The 14,394-nt window shown below is 34.7% G+C and overlaps 1 protein-coding gene across 4 annotated transcripts in view; it reads left to right on the forward strand.

Moving 5' to 3' along the window:
• LOC121379915 (FAD-dependent oxidoreductase domain-containing protein 2-like) overlaps positions 1–14,394 on the forward strand; it is a 135,000-nt gene that overhangs the window by 67,982 nt on the left and 52,624 nt on the right. The window contains exon 1 of one of the 4 annotated variants that reach the window (XM_041508591.1): positions 13,422–13,537. The exons of 2 other annotated variants lie outside the window; for them this stretch is intronic. The gene's annotated coding sequence lies outside the window, so the exon portion shown is untranslated. Of the gene's footprint in view, positions 1–13,421; positions 13,645–14,394 lie in introns of those variants that run through there. One more of the 4 variants, XM_041508592.1, reaches the window with a different exon arrangement.

The following is a 14,394-nucleotide window of genomic DNA, read 5'->3' on the forward strand; positions in this document are numbered from 1 at the left end:
TTTCTTAACAGGTAAAATGTGTCTAAAGAAGTTGATTTGTACAGAGTTAAATATTAATTTTTCTTGTGCCCCCAAATTTTGCAGCCATATTATAAGATTGGAAGGACCATCGAGTGGAACATTTTAAGTTTGCATTCTGTTGATAGATGGTATTCCTTTTGTTGTCGACCAATCCCAGCTGACATGGGCTGACCTGCGGGGAACGAAAACAACATTAATAATGACTATAGTATGTTGTCTTTCTGAACAGGATAATATTTGGAATAGCCTGGGCACATGCAGACATTAATTTCTCATATACATATTGTTTGAGCACTGCTAGTTGTATACACTGGGCTAGATCAGACCAGATGGGTTGAGGGTTACATGGTACCAAAGAAGAGAGTTCCGTGTCTAAGTTCAAGGTGTACCTTCAGATATTTACAGAGTAAAACCAGCTATGGCTGTGATTGGTAGTAATATGTGACATTGATTATTTCTGCAAATATTATTATCCATTGACAGTAAATAGATACATTTTTATTTGTTATACAGTAGTTATGCAGTATATGCCAGAGGTTGGAACTAATGCAGGTTACCCCCAAAAATGGAACTGCAATTTTCAACAAAAATGACGGTTGTTAATAAACACATAATTAAATCTCTTAAATGGTATGTGGACCCCCCCCCCCCCCCCCCCCCCCCCCCCCCCCCCCCCCCCCCCCCCCCCCCATTTTCTTGCAGGTAGATTTTGATGCGAGGTGCCACACTTTTTATTGCTGTACTTCCTGGGTGTGTTAATACACTGCTTATATCAGTTATTAGTAAACATTAACATTATCGTCAATAGGAATTGATTTGGTCTATTAGAACCTGAAGGGCAGGGATTCACAATGTTTTACAAACTTGATGTATTTGGTGGCAGGATGTAGCTCAGTGGTACAGCGCTCATCTCAGGCGCTCACTGAAGCTCGACTGTTACAGTGTGAAGTCAAATAACTACCATATCAAAACATAGTAACATCATATAGTATTAGTCAACTTACTGTGCTGGCACAGCATCAATGCTATACAACTCTTGAGTCATAAACTTCACTGCCAAATTGTCTCCCCTTGCTCTTCGATCCTGCAGTCCTCCATTGTAGATGTGGTTCGATTTGCTTTAGCTAAAAGCTTTTAAATGTACGTGTTAATAAACTGTAACATGTTTTTTATTTTTCGCTTATCCTTATTACTAACGTAAAAATGTAATGTATTTCCTGTCTCAAGACCAGATGTCAAAACTACCAAATCCAATAGTGCGTGGTGTCATTAAACAACAGTTTTAACTTTGGGTTTGTATTTTGCATTAATAGTAATGGTGCTGTAATATGGTTACCAAAGAACACACCTTTAAGAAGTATGTTGATGTGTCAATAAATAAATAAATATTCCTTTGTTCAGAAATGTATTTAATGTTGAGACCCACAAATCTGCAATCGTCCTCATCTGTAGACAGCTAATATAGTTATTGCCTCATAATGTACATCCTTGTCCATGTTCTCCGCTTCATACCAGTTTATTGTTCAGTGGCAAATTACTTTATTCAAGAGCTGATTCGAGAATGTTTGGCAAAAGTTGGATGAATGAGTATATTGGAGGAATTTTGTCGTTGGCCACACTGTCTACATAATATGCTCTCAGATTTTGTAGGATATATTCTGGTTTTGTATGTATCTTCAAAACATTGGTGAACGTATTGATCAAGCAGAAGAATGTTCTGTACAATTAGCTTACATGTACATGAATGGACCCCAATTTGCTGCCGTGTATATGAATGCTTGCATTGTCCGTTATGAGGAAGTCAAGAATAAATGATCAATGTATTCTGCAGTGTTGAGGATATTTGTATGTAAAGTAACCTGCATGTAACACTAATTTACAAGATAAGGGATGATGCTGATGGTTATTATTTTAATGACTCCTGTGTTTATATATATATATATAAAATTGCCTCCTGGCTTGGTTGTGATCAGTGTTATAATGTGTGTTAAAAATGGGTAAATTATTTAAGAATTTGTACATGTATGGAGAGGGATTGGTCTTGACTGTAAACTTCTTTTCTTTTAACTTATTTTCGTGCTAATATCCAACTAAGGTTCAAGCACACTGTCCTGGGCACACACCTCGGCTATCTGGTTAATTTGTTAGTGATTAGTGAGAGACAAGATGGTGTAGTGATCTTACATCTACCCATCGAGTCGTTAAAACTCGCTCTGGGTGGGAGCCGGTACTGGGAATAGAACCCTGTACCTATCAGCCTTATATCTGATGGCTGATTAACCACAACACCACCGAGGCCGGTCTGACTGTAAACCTAGCTGACTATAAATTTAAACAGTGTGGTATGTACTATGTTATCTTAAAGCTAGCTGACTATGAATATAAACAGTGTGGTACGTACTAGTTATTATGAACTAACTATGAATTTAACAGTGTGGTATGTACTATTGTTATCTTGAAGCTGGTTGTACTCACTGTGTTAAGTGGTTTCATATTTCATGTATCGATGAGTGTCGGAAATTGTTAAGTTCATTTCTTGAGTGGAATTTGACTCCCATTAATTGACATGGTGATAAATGGAGAGAAAGGAACACCTGCTTAGATATTAATATTTGAGAAGTATATGATCGATCATTGAGTTATGTCAACATATTAATAGATTTTTCATGTAATTAAAACGTAAATCCACTTAAAGCACATTTTTTGAATAGCCAGCATTGTCTTTAATAATTGATTTGATTCTAATGGCATCAGTCTTGGAGGTAGGCGAGATTTAGATTGGTCCTTATATATAGATGGCTCACTTGATGTGCTTGGGTCATGGTATCAAACCCCCACAGCATACCAATTGGGTTTTTCTTGTCTCAGCCAGTGTAATTCCCAACGTGACCTTACTTAACCATTTGGCTCGCCAGAGGGTGTACTCACTGGGATGGTACAAAATGGCTGTACCCGTTGTATACAACTGCCATCACATTTAACTGTTTTATTACTTAAATATAAGATTATATTTATTGATATTAAACAATAATGTGCATTATATATATCGTTGAATGTTCCTTTTAGTCAATAAGTTTGTTTTGTTTAACAACACCACTAGAGCACATTGACTAATCAATAATCGGCTATTTGATGTGAAACATTAGGTAACTGACAGTGTTAGAGAAGAAACATTTTGCATAAGTAGCCAGGGATCTTTCATATGCACCATCTCGCAGACAGGATAGCACATACCACTGCCTTTGTCCAGTTGTGGTACACTGGTTGGAATTAGAAAAAAAAACAATCGGTTGAATGGATCCACCTCATTATTCAATCCTTGCGACGCATGCACCTCAGGTGAGCACTCGACCGACTGGGCTAGATCCCGCCCTCACATGTTAAGATGCCCAGTTGCACTACATGTAAGTGGACAGTGTACTGGTGTGTTATTAATTTCCCATTTTTACGAGTTACCTATGGCAGCAGCAGGTTTTTTCTTTCTCTCAATCATATGTAAAAATAACACATGTACATGTTACACACTAAATAGCTACATGTTATAATGTAAAGGTGAAGTTTTGTTAAACAAATATACCTTACTTTTCCTTTGATTTCCCTGGGGCGAAGCATAGTAGGGTCTATATATGTGTGCTCCCAGTATCTCCGCTAGGATAGAATATACATGTATCTCTGCAGGCATCGAAATAAGTCGAACGATCGTTCAGGTTACCAGGAGGTTACCACATGTAAGAAAAGTCGAACAGTGTTTCGTTCTCGACAAAAATTTTGTTTCCGAATGTAAACCGAGCAATGCATTCCGGACTTCCACGTTTCATTTTCTGGTAAGGAATTGCATCGATGTGCAATTATAAGCAGTAATAGTCATTCCGCATTTAAGCCGCGTCCACTAGATGAATTTACTTCCACGTTTCATTTTCTCGAACGAAATTGCACTGATGTTCATGCGCACTTATGCAATTGCAAAGCAATTTCGGCATTCCGCGTTTAAGCAGCACCCACTAGATAAATTTACTTCCAGATTTTGTTAGTCGTACCAATAACAAGAATATAATTCTAACTTTCATATAGTTGTAGTAACCTATAGGTTACCAGGCTATATTTTGTGGTAACCTGTAAAAGGGCTACCAGACACAATGTTTATTTCGATGCCTGTCTCTGTGTATTATGAACATGAACATTTGCTGGGACCAGTTCTGGGTAATTTTATGTTTACATTTTCAGTCAAATTGTGAAAAATCAATCAAGTTGGCCTGTTATTTATTTTTCCTGAATATGTACCTTCTCCATTATATATTGAACTAGATTAGTTAGTGGGCAGTCATACAGATGTTACCAACAGGATGAACACCTAGCATTTCCAGATTTGTGTGAAGTTTCTGTAGATTTGTCACCTTCGTCTTCCCAGATGTTAGTTACATTCATTAGATTCAGGACATCACAACTGAACACACAATACATCTAGTTATAGTATTTAACACCAGTACCAGTACTAACACTTGAAGTCACATTTTGTTTGTATATAATGCCCAGACATGCTACTTCCATTTCAAAAGACGAAAATAAAGTAAAGGAGTATTTGTTTAATAACACCTCAGCACATAATTTTACATGACATATTTGGTATCTAGCATATGGTTTGAACTTAATTATTTCGACTCTTGATCAAGTGACAAAACATACTGCCACCAGGTTATTCCTACCGAAAACAGCAAGAGATATTTTGTATGCACTTGCCAGGATAGTACATACCATGGCCTTTGTTGCACCAGTCATGGGGCATTGGTTGATATGGGGAAATGTGTGTAAATCCACGTTGTGTATTCAAATAATTGAATCATTTAATACCTTATGCCAGTAGATTCATGTACATACAAGAATTTAAAATGCAATATATTGACATGTTTTCCTAGCTATGCTTGTTCCAGCCAAGGTGCACCACAACTGGTATATTAAAGGCCGTGGTATGTGTTAACCTGTCTGTGGGATGGTGCATATAAAAGATCCCTTGCTGCTAATCAAAAAGAGTAGCCCAGGGCTAAAAATTTTTACGAATCTCCGAATCTGATTCGTGCCAGGATTCGAGCAAGGATAAAACATCCGAATCTCTTTGGATTCACATGAAATATTTCCAAAAAGTTATTAAATTGAATAATCAGTCAGTAAAACGTTACAGAATTAAAAAATATTAATAACAATAATAAAAAATAGTCTGATTATCAAGCTTTAGTTTAAACTGGCTTCAAAAGCGTAGTATATATTCGAATCTGTGCATTTCTAAACATAGAGGTTTATCGAGAATAGTCTGGCCTGGAGCCGAGTGGTGGTTGGTCCATTTCCATGAACCAAATTGCCAATGAAGAGAATTGAAAGGACCATGTTTGTTCAGTTCTTACATAATAACATTAGACAGTAGTATGTCAAATATAGTAATACATCAAACATTTCTATTTTAGTTTGCTGATTTAATGTTCCTAACCTTGAATTACCTGCTCTTTTTAATCAATAAATATTTTTGACGGTAGCGGAAATGTACTAAAGTAATATCCATACAAAGATTGAACCAATGCGCAAAACACATCGACAAAAGTATCCCATGCGCTGTTTACGAATAAGCAATCTTCGAAAAGTAACCTAGGCTGCGTTAGCCAGACCAAGCAGAAAAACGTCCGCTAGACTGGTTTATTGCTTCACAGTAAACCAAATAGCAACGTTGGGAACCAATCAATTAGTTCTCGAACGTTAGTCAAACCTTTGCTGGCTGAAATTGGGGCTGGTAAGACACCTACAAGAACTGACTGTAAAGAAAAATGGAACCAACAACTAAAAAAACCGTTAGTAATTAAACATTTTTGTTTGTTTCTTGGGGTTTTTTGCTCTTTTTGTTTTGTTTTTTTGCTTTAAACTTGGATACACTGTTACTGACAAACTGGTTGTTCTTTCCAGTAAATAGTAAGGGTTGCCTTATATACACTAATCCATATACAGTTAGCAGCATATGACACATAATTATATATACTAACACTGTTGATAAAATTGTCTGAAAATTTTTAGAATCGGAGGATTCCCGTGGACGGCTTCTTTGGGAATCCACATGGATTCTCGTGAAAAAGGCAGAATTTTTAGCCCTGTAGCCCATAAAGTGGCTACAGAGGGTTTCCTCTCTCAATATCTGTGTGGTCCTTAATAACCATATGTCCGACGCCATATAACCATTAATAAAAAGTGTTGAGTGAGTCTGTTAAATAAACCATTTCCTTCCTTCCTAGCTATGGTATCCAAACTGAGTTAGAATGTAACTATAGTGTGAATTTTCAGTTCCCCTTTATTAGATGGAATGATGGACTGTCACATTTAGTCCTCAGTTTTAACCCTATGTCTGACTGGAGATTATTTGTTACAATGGTAAATATTTTTATGAAGGGTGTATACCACCACAACTAATCACATAGACAACAATAGTAATATATGTGGCTAAAACTGCTATAAACAGCATTTAATTCAATCAACATGGACACCATGGATTTTGAGAATAACTTGCAAGCTATGAGTAATTAACGGATTATCTGTCCCGAGTGAATTAATATTCTAAATCTGAGCCTTTGGCAAGGGTTTTACATCAATCCATGAGAGACGGATTCCTAGTAGTGAGTTGGTTTACCCATTATCAGTCTTTAATGATTTTAAAAGTATATTTACATTCCTGCTGCCATTACTGGTACAGTTAACAGTAAGCATAGAAGAACAGTTCCAAAACAAAGTGAACATTTTAGAATAAAATGAAAACCAGTTTTGACCTGTATCCAGTTGTTGACGTGTTTGCACGTATACACATAAGTCGTCATCACGATGGCATCATTTAGCATTGTTTTAATTTTAAAATCATTTTCTAAAAAAGCACTGACATTTTTGTCAGTACAAAAATAAAGAATTGTCAATGAATAGACTTAGAATGACATCCAAAATATTTGCTAACATAATTATTGTACATTTTACGTTATTGTTTCTTGTTTTTTTTTATAGCAGTTTCTTTTATCTGTATACAATTGTCATAATATACCATTATATATATGAACTACATTATGACAGTTGTATTAAAATCAAATAATTAGCACTTTTCATGTCTTAGAAAAGGTACAAACACAATCAAATAGTTGTAATCAGATGACATAAACTGTCAAAAAGCACCATTCCTCCATTTCTATTTATAAACAACAGGTCATGTGACATAATGTTTCCCGCCATACAATTTGACAGTAATTATACACATTGTATGTGCTGCTAACTGTTTTTATTAATAATTACAGAGTGATTTCTTATAATAGAGCAGACGATATTCTAACTAGCAATGTTTGCTTGAACAGTTATGTCGACTGTGTGATCGAATATGTACATATGTTCTGTATTTGTTGTTGTGTTTGGGGTTTTGGGGTGGGGTTTTTTCCTTTTTCCTTTTCAAAATTACATATTATATTCATACTGGTACAATGTATTAATCAGTACTGAGTGGATATATAAATTTTATTCTTCATTATTTTTTATTTTTTTAGTGCATTATAAATTTGTGCTGAACTAGTCAGGGGTGGGGGGATACCGTGACCTATATTTCCAATAATCGATCACAAAACATTGTTGTAGCGCGTCACATGGTTTTTTATTATTATTGAAATAGATTAAAGCAATTACTATACTGTACCAGTCGCGAATCCAGGAATGGCTTTTGGGGGGAGGGTGCCGTGCATGGCTTTTATGAATAATTTAGCATATATAAGATTTCAAGAATATTTGTACACTGGATGACCATTTCAAAAATTCAGGAGTGTGCACAGGAATTTTAGCCAGGGAAAGGGCGGGGGGGGGGGGGGGGGGGGGTCTAGATTGGCGAGCACAGTTTATAGGGGATTTGAGCCATGTATTTGAGATGTAAATCTGCTTGAGCCAGGGGCTTGGGGGAGAGGATTCGACCCACAAAACCCACTCCCTGCATACATGCTTCAAATGTTATAAAGATAAAATAATAATCATGAGGTAAAATGATTTGTTGGATCTATTGTGTTTCGATAAATCTATTGGTACCAAATCTTAAAATTTGGGCAAAAACGATAGAGATATTTGGGCAAAATTAAACTTTTTCACCATGTATTTTCATAATTCCTCCCACAATATTAGTTGTAATCCATGTAAAAATGTGTAGTGCTTCATTTGAAGCCCTTTATAGCGGTGTGGCAGTAACACTAAAATGAATTTTGTTTTCTTCAGTTAGGGTATTTTTGTTTCATTTGGGCAAAAACATTAGCCTGCCCCCTACCCCTACAAAACCCCCAGTAGCCTATGTGCCTATGATTAGTACGATTAGTACATCAGGCCTGTACCCATGGTTGGGGGTGTGCACAGCCTCATGGACCCGCAAGGCCCACTTTTTTTTTAACACAACAATTATCGACTGTTTTTTTAGAACATCGACATGGTCATTCATAGTCCTTTTTCATGTTATGCAACACCCCCAAAAATCATGCAGTAGATATGGACCTATATAACATGAAATTTACAGTAGGATGATTGTTTGCAATAGAAAGAAGAAAGAAATGTTTTGTTTTTTTTAAATGTGATAAATAAAAAATAATAAAAATATTTTTTATTAGTTTATAGAGATCTGTGCTTATGTATGCTTATCACAATGCATGCTTAAAAAGGTATTTCAAATTTATAATTTTTAATTAAAATACTAGTAATTAGCATTTACATGTAGCTCAATGTTAAATTTTTGCATTTATATCACATTTTCAAATTTATGTAAATTTTATATAATTTATAAGTCCTAGATCAATGAAAGCTGATTTATAGTTGTATTTCTGTTCATTTGAAGGCTTTTAAGGCAATTTGAAATTTATTAAATTAAAATTTAAAAGTTAATTAATTTGCTTTTAACGTGCATTTAACATCTAAGATGCACCAATGAGTGACATGGAATAAATTTAAGGTTAGCGAAATATTTAATTATGAGGAATTCTAGTCTTTAATTGTTGTGTAGTTGTCGAGACTCAAATGTAACATGTGTTTAAGAAACATGTGTCATGTGTGTTATCAAGAGTGGAACAAATAGTATATTTCCGAACAAATATGAAAATGATGCAATTGCATAAATATGTTTGTACTACCACTTAAAATAATAATTATTGTTATTATATACACATATTCATTATACAACCCAAAACATGTTTGTGCTTTTCATTTCCGGTGTTTATACTTTTATCATTGCTGAATCATCATTTACCATAGTTGTAACTAATTGTTGAATCATCAGTTATACAATTGTTCAAGCAGCCATTCTTCAAGAACAGCCAGCTCTCCACATAAGCATCAAACGGCATGTCACATATGTATTGCACACGAGTATGACTGAAGGCATTTTCATTTCCGGCCTTTTCAATATATGGGTCTAATAAGTACAAATGTATGTCTGCTTACACAGATTTATTGTTGGAGCAGATTTTTCTACCGTTTGTCAATCAAATTTGTTGAGGTAAATCTGGTACTAAAGAGTGAAGAATATTTTTTAATTACTTTTAATTTAGTGTTATCTCAGTTTTAAAATGCCTAAAAAAAAATTTTTTTAAAAAATAATATAAAAAATTGAAAATAATCACTATTCAGTTCATTATGTGAAAAATCTGTGGCCTATAGGATAACTTTTTTCGCAATAGAAATTGATGTGCAGACCAATCAATCCTTTATTCAGAATATCTAAGCTATTTAAAAATATCATAATAAAAAGTATAGCAGAAGGGTTCACCATGAACCTGATTTTGAGCCATTTTTTAAATCTGGCTCCCCGACTATAATGTTCATAATTTACAAGAAAGTTTTGATGGCAATACGTGCATTTGACCATATTTTTCAGTTTAAAAAAATGGCAGTCTGTTACCAACATAAATACCATGTAAATGTTGTTTAGCGGTTATGTAATGTTGACATTCCCCAAAGTCTGATCCAATCTCCATCTACTTTAATTAAATTGTGTATGTATATTGGTAACAGGAACAAAGCTGTGGTTTTTGTATTTAGCAGACAATGTTTTTGTACATGTAGATGTCCGACATGTTTGATATTTTGTTAACTAAAAAATTAGTTTCTTATATTATAGATTTAATTGTTTGTTAAAATATATCATTTTATGTATATGTAAACAATGTTGTTTTTTTCATAAATGTTTGTATTGTAAAACATATTTGTAATTTCATAGATGAATTTAACGAATGAACGAAACAGTTCTGGCAGAACCCATTAGCCAATCACATTTTTTTCTTTTTTAAGCTAGCCAGTCAGCGACTCAAGAAGCAATTATCGAAAAATATTGCCCTCAATCTCTTAGCCTATATGGAAATAAATAAATATTACCACCCCTCACCCTAAATAAATCAGAATTTTTTTAGCAATTAAGCGGCTTGTTTCAGACATAATCAACATTGTGTTTGACTACTATTCTGGTTCTGTACAAAAATTGACATCCTATTTTTAGTAGAACTCCACATGTTTCAAGTACAGTAGTACCTGGTACACTGACACTTGTTCAAATCAAATTACAGACATGTTCTGGCCAGATGAAATAACATTCTATAACAAACAGTCATGGAAATTTATCACCAGTGTAGGACTGGTATAGTGTTAACTGGAATGAAAAGTTAGATACACTTTGAACTTTGACCTCGTGAGATACTATTTGGTGTTCTGCATGCTGCCTGAAATATAAAACTGACATATACATTGATTCAAAGAACTCAACATACATAATACATCTGCTGCCAGACTCGTATAAAAATAATTTTGTTTGTGCTGGACATCTTTGGAATTGAAAATAAATCTTTGATTGGTAGACTGGCGTGAGATGTTTCACTTCCTACGGAGTGCGGAAATAGCCTGTCACAGTATGCCCATGGTCGGCCGTGCTCCTCGGGGCAATTTTAACGTAATTACAACTAACACCGTCACATTTGTTTGGGGATTAGTCGTTTATGAGGTGAATCATTTTGCCTCCCCTGTGAGGAGAGAAGTCTGCTGAAGAGGATAGAGCCTGGGTTAAGATCAATAACTGATTTACGAATAATAAACTTTTTGGATGCTGGTAAAAACAGCCACACTCCATGAATATGTCACGTTCAATTGATTATCTGTAGGTCTGAAGAAGATCCTAGAATGGTCAGTACTGTAAGCGTGACTGATTAAACTAAATCTGTCTTACATTCAATTAACTTCATTATTAGGCACTGGAAAACAATTTTTGCCGTTACAGCATTAATTAGTGGCCTGTTTGGCCTGTTTGGCCTGTTATACATGCATTAAACATTACTTACAAATGCTTACTATCATTTCTGGAAAATCTTATCTGTTTTTGTTTGTCCTGAGATTTGAATAGGTTAAAGTGCATTAAATGTTTATGTTCAACCAGGGGTTGCGGGATGTAGCTTAGTGGTACAGTGCTCGCTTGATGCATGGTCGGTCTAGGATCGATCCCCATCGGTTGACCCATTGGGCTATTTTTCGTTCCAGCCAGTGCACCACAACTGGTATATCAAACGCTGTGGTACGTGCTATCCTGTCTGTGGGATGGTGCATATTAAAGATCCCTTGCTGCTACTCAAAAAGAATAGCCCATGAAGTGGTGACAGCTGGTTTCCTCTAAATATCTGTATTGTCCTTAACCATATGTCTGACACCATATATAAATATATAAATAAAATGTGTTGAGTGTGTCGTTAAACATTTCCATCCTTCCTTCCTTCCTTCCTTCCTTCCTTCCTTTTATGTTGAACCAAAATTTTACATTGAATTTATTACTGGTTACCCTGGCTTGCTTCATATTCTAACAGTTCTCTAGGACTAATACACTGAACTCCAGTAAAACAGCACCACTTAATTTGCATTTGTTATTGCTATCAGATATGTGAGGCTTGCTATAAAATACAGTAACCCTAAGCCTCCGATATAATTTTAGAGTTAATTTATTGCCTAATATAGAATACATCCAGTTTTACACAGTCAGTTAAATGTGTTATTTGTTCTCAAATCGTTTTTCATAAGTACAGATCTGACTGGTATGTTTTCAGTGAAGTACAGTATATACAAATCTGACTGGTATGTTTTCAGTGGAGTACTGTACGTACAAATCTGACTGGTATGTTTTCAGTGAAGTACAGTACGTACAAATCTGACTGGTATGTTTTCAGTGGAGTACTGTACGTACAAATCTGACTGGTATGTTTTCAGTGAAGTACAGTACGTACAAATCTGACTGGTATGTTTTCAGTGGAGTACTGTACGTACAAATTTGACTGGTATATTTTCAGTGCAGTACAGTACGTACAAATCTGACTGGATGTTCAAGAAAGGATTTTTTATTTAACCAAGTTCATATTTCATATCCCTAAAACATTTTGCATGTAATGATTTCTATATACATCGTTAAATATTCATGTATGAATTATGACAATGCTTGATCAATCAAAACTCTATGATTGATATTGAAGATAAATATTTATTAGCTTCTGAATAAGATTTGAATATTTCATGCATTAAATGATCATGTTCATAATCATGGAACCCGATGTGAAGAAAGTAATGTCTAGCAGGGAACTCGGAAATAATCTGTGAAAGTTTCAAGAAAAATAATAATATTTGTTTAACAACAGCTAAGCACATTTTGTTACCACAGCTATTTGGTTGAGAAAGTGGAAGGAACCCTGCAGTGACAGTCTCATCTACCAAACAAGCTGGAGGGATCTTTTATATGTACACTGCCCATAGACAAGACGGTACATACTCCAACCTTCAGGGTACATTGGTACATAATTAGTTTGGTTTTAAATTCATTCTACTTTTCTTTCTATGATCAGATCTTTTAAATCTTGGGATTTGGTCAGATTTGTTCAAACTCTCACAAATGTTTTGTAATTTGAAAAAAGAATTAACTTGTCTTGCATGTACACTAAAAAAAAAAAATTCAAAACAAACTTTTTTGACATTTAATTAGTTCATCTTGAAATGGATTTGACATTCAGTTTCACTGGTAATAACTTAAGCATATTTGTATTGACATCTAAATTAATACTCATTGTAACACATTTAATTGCCTGTGCCTGAATGCACAGACTAGTGTTTCCTTGAAACCTGCAATCTTTTTGGAGCCACTGAACCAAAATAGAATTAGTTTTAATAACCATTAAAAAGCTTCATGGCTTGGCAATCCGAGCAACAAATTAGTTTCAACAACTCTCAGTATTTAAACCCCTGTTTAGTCCGACAGCCATTTCCTACTGGGATCTACAACTAAGCAGACACACGTCTGTCATAATTTGCTGCTGCACAATAAAAGTATTGACAAAGCTTCTCTTGGCGAGTTGCATGGAAGTTGCTCGGCCTGCGTTGATCGCAAAGCTAAGATAGCTCTGCATAGTTTGCGTGGCGAAGTATACAGCTTAAATACAGTGTCATTATATGAAGACCAGCACCGTGGTTTGTGGTAAGCTGCCCAACTATGGGATCAATGTTGGTGTTGATGAAAACGTATGAGAGTGATCTTTGGTAGTTAAAGAACTCTGTTTGATGGAGGGTGTTCTTTTGTACTGCGTAAGTACCGCTATTTGGCACTTCTTCTTTTTTACACATGATCCATCAGTATTAGCTGTAATTGACTTGATCAGTTTAAGAAGAATCTTAAGCAAAACCTGCTAGGCATTCCTTTTTTTTCTGCAAATGGATGATTTATCTTGTTGGTTTTTACATTGTCCAAGGGCTTATTTTTGAAATTTTACTTGATGTTCATGGTAAAGACTATGGAATATTTAGGATCATTTCAAATACAATTATGAAGAGCTCTTTTTCAAAATGTTATTTCTCCATTTTCATTCTTTTGACAAAAATGACAATTTCTGCTCAGGTAAGTTAACATGAACAAACTTCTTTATTTCTTTTACGATGTTTAATTTGAAATTATTAACATATGTCAAGCAATAAAATAAAAAACCCAGCTGTTTTTAGACTTTTATTAAAATATCCTTTCTTTTTTTAAATTGCTATAAATTCAAGCAATTAAATTGTTTTCAAACCCTATGTAATGTAAAGATATAATCTCTCACAAAGATGAGTGTTCACAACTGAAACATGTCAACTATATAAAGCTTACAATGAGCAGATTTTTGTCTCACCCCTGAGAGACCAACTCTCTAATCAGACCACTAATACTTGCTTGCATAAATAATCTACCAAACAATATTTGTGTAAGACGTAATTTTGTATACTGAATAGTGTTTTCTCTCATTTAACTTCAGCATACCTTGGAGTCTTTTTTTTTTTTTCTTTCTTTCTTTTTTTTTTTCT

This window comes from Gigantopelta aegis, chromosome 8 (genome assembly GCF_016097555.1).
Source record: "Gigantopelta aegis isolate Gae_Host chromosome 8, Gae_host_genome, whole genome shotgun sequence".
NCBI classification, from domain to species: domain Eukaryota; kingdom Metazoa; phylum Mollusca; class Gastropoda; order Neomphalida; family Peltospiridae; genus Gigantopelta; species Gigantopelta aegis.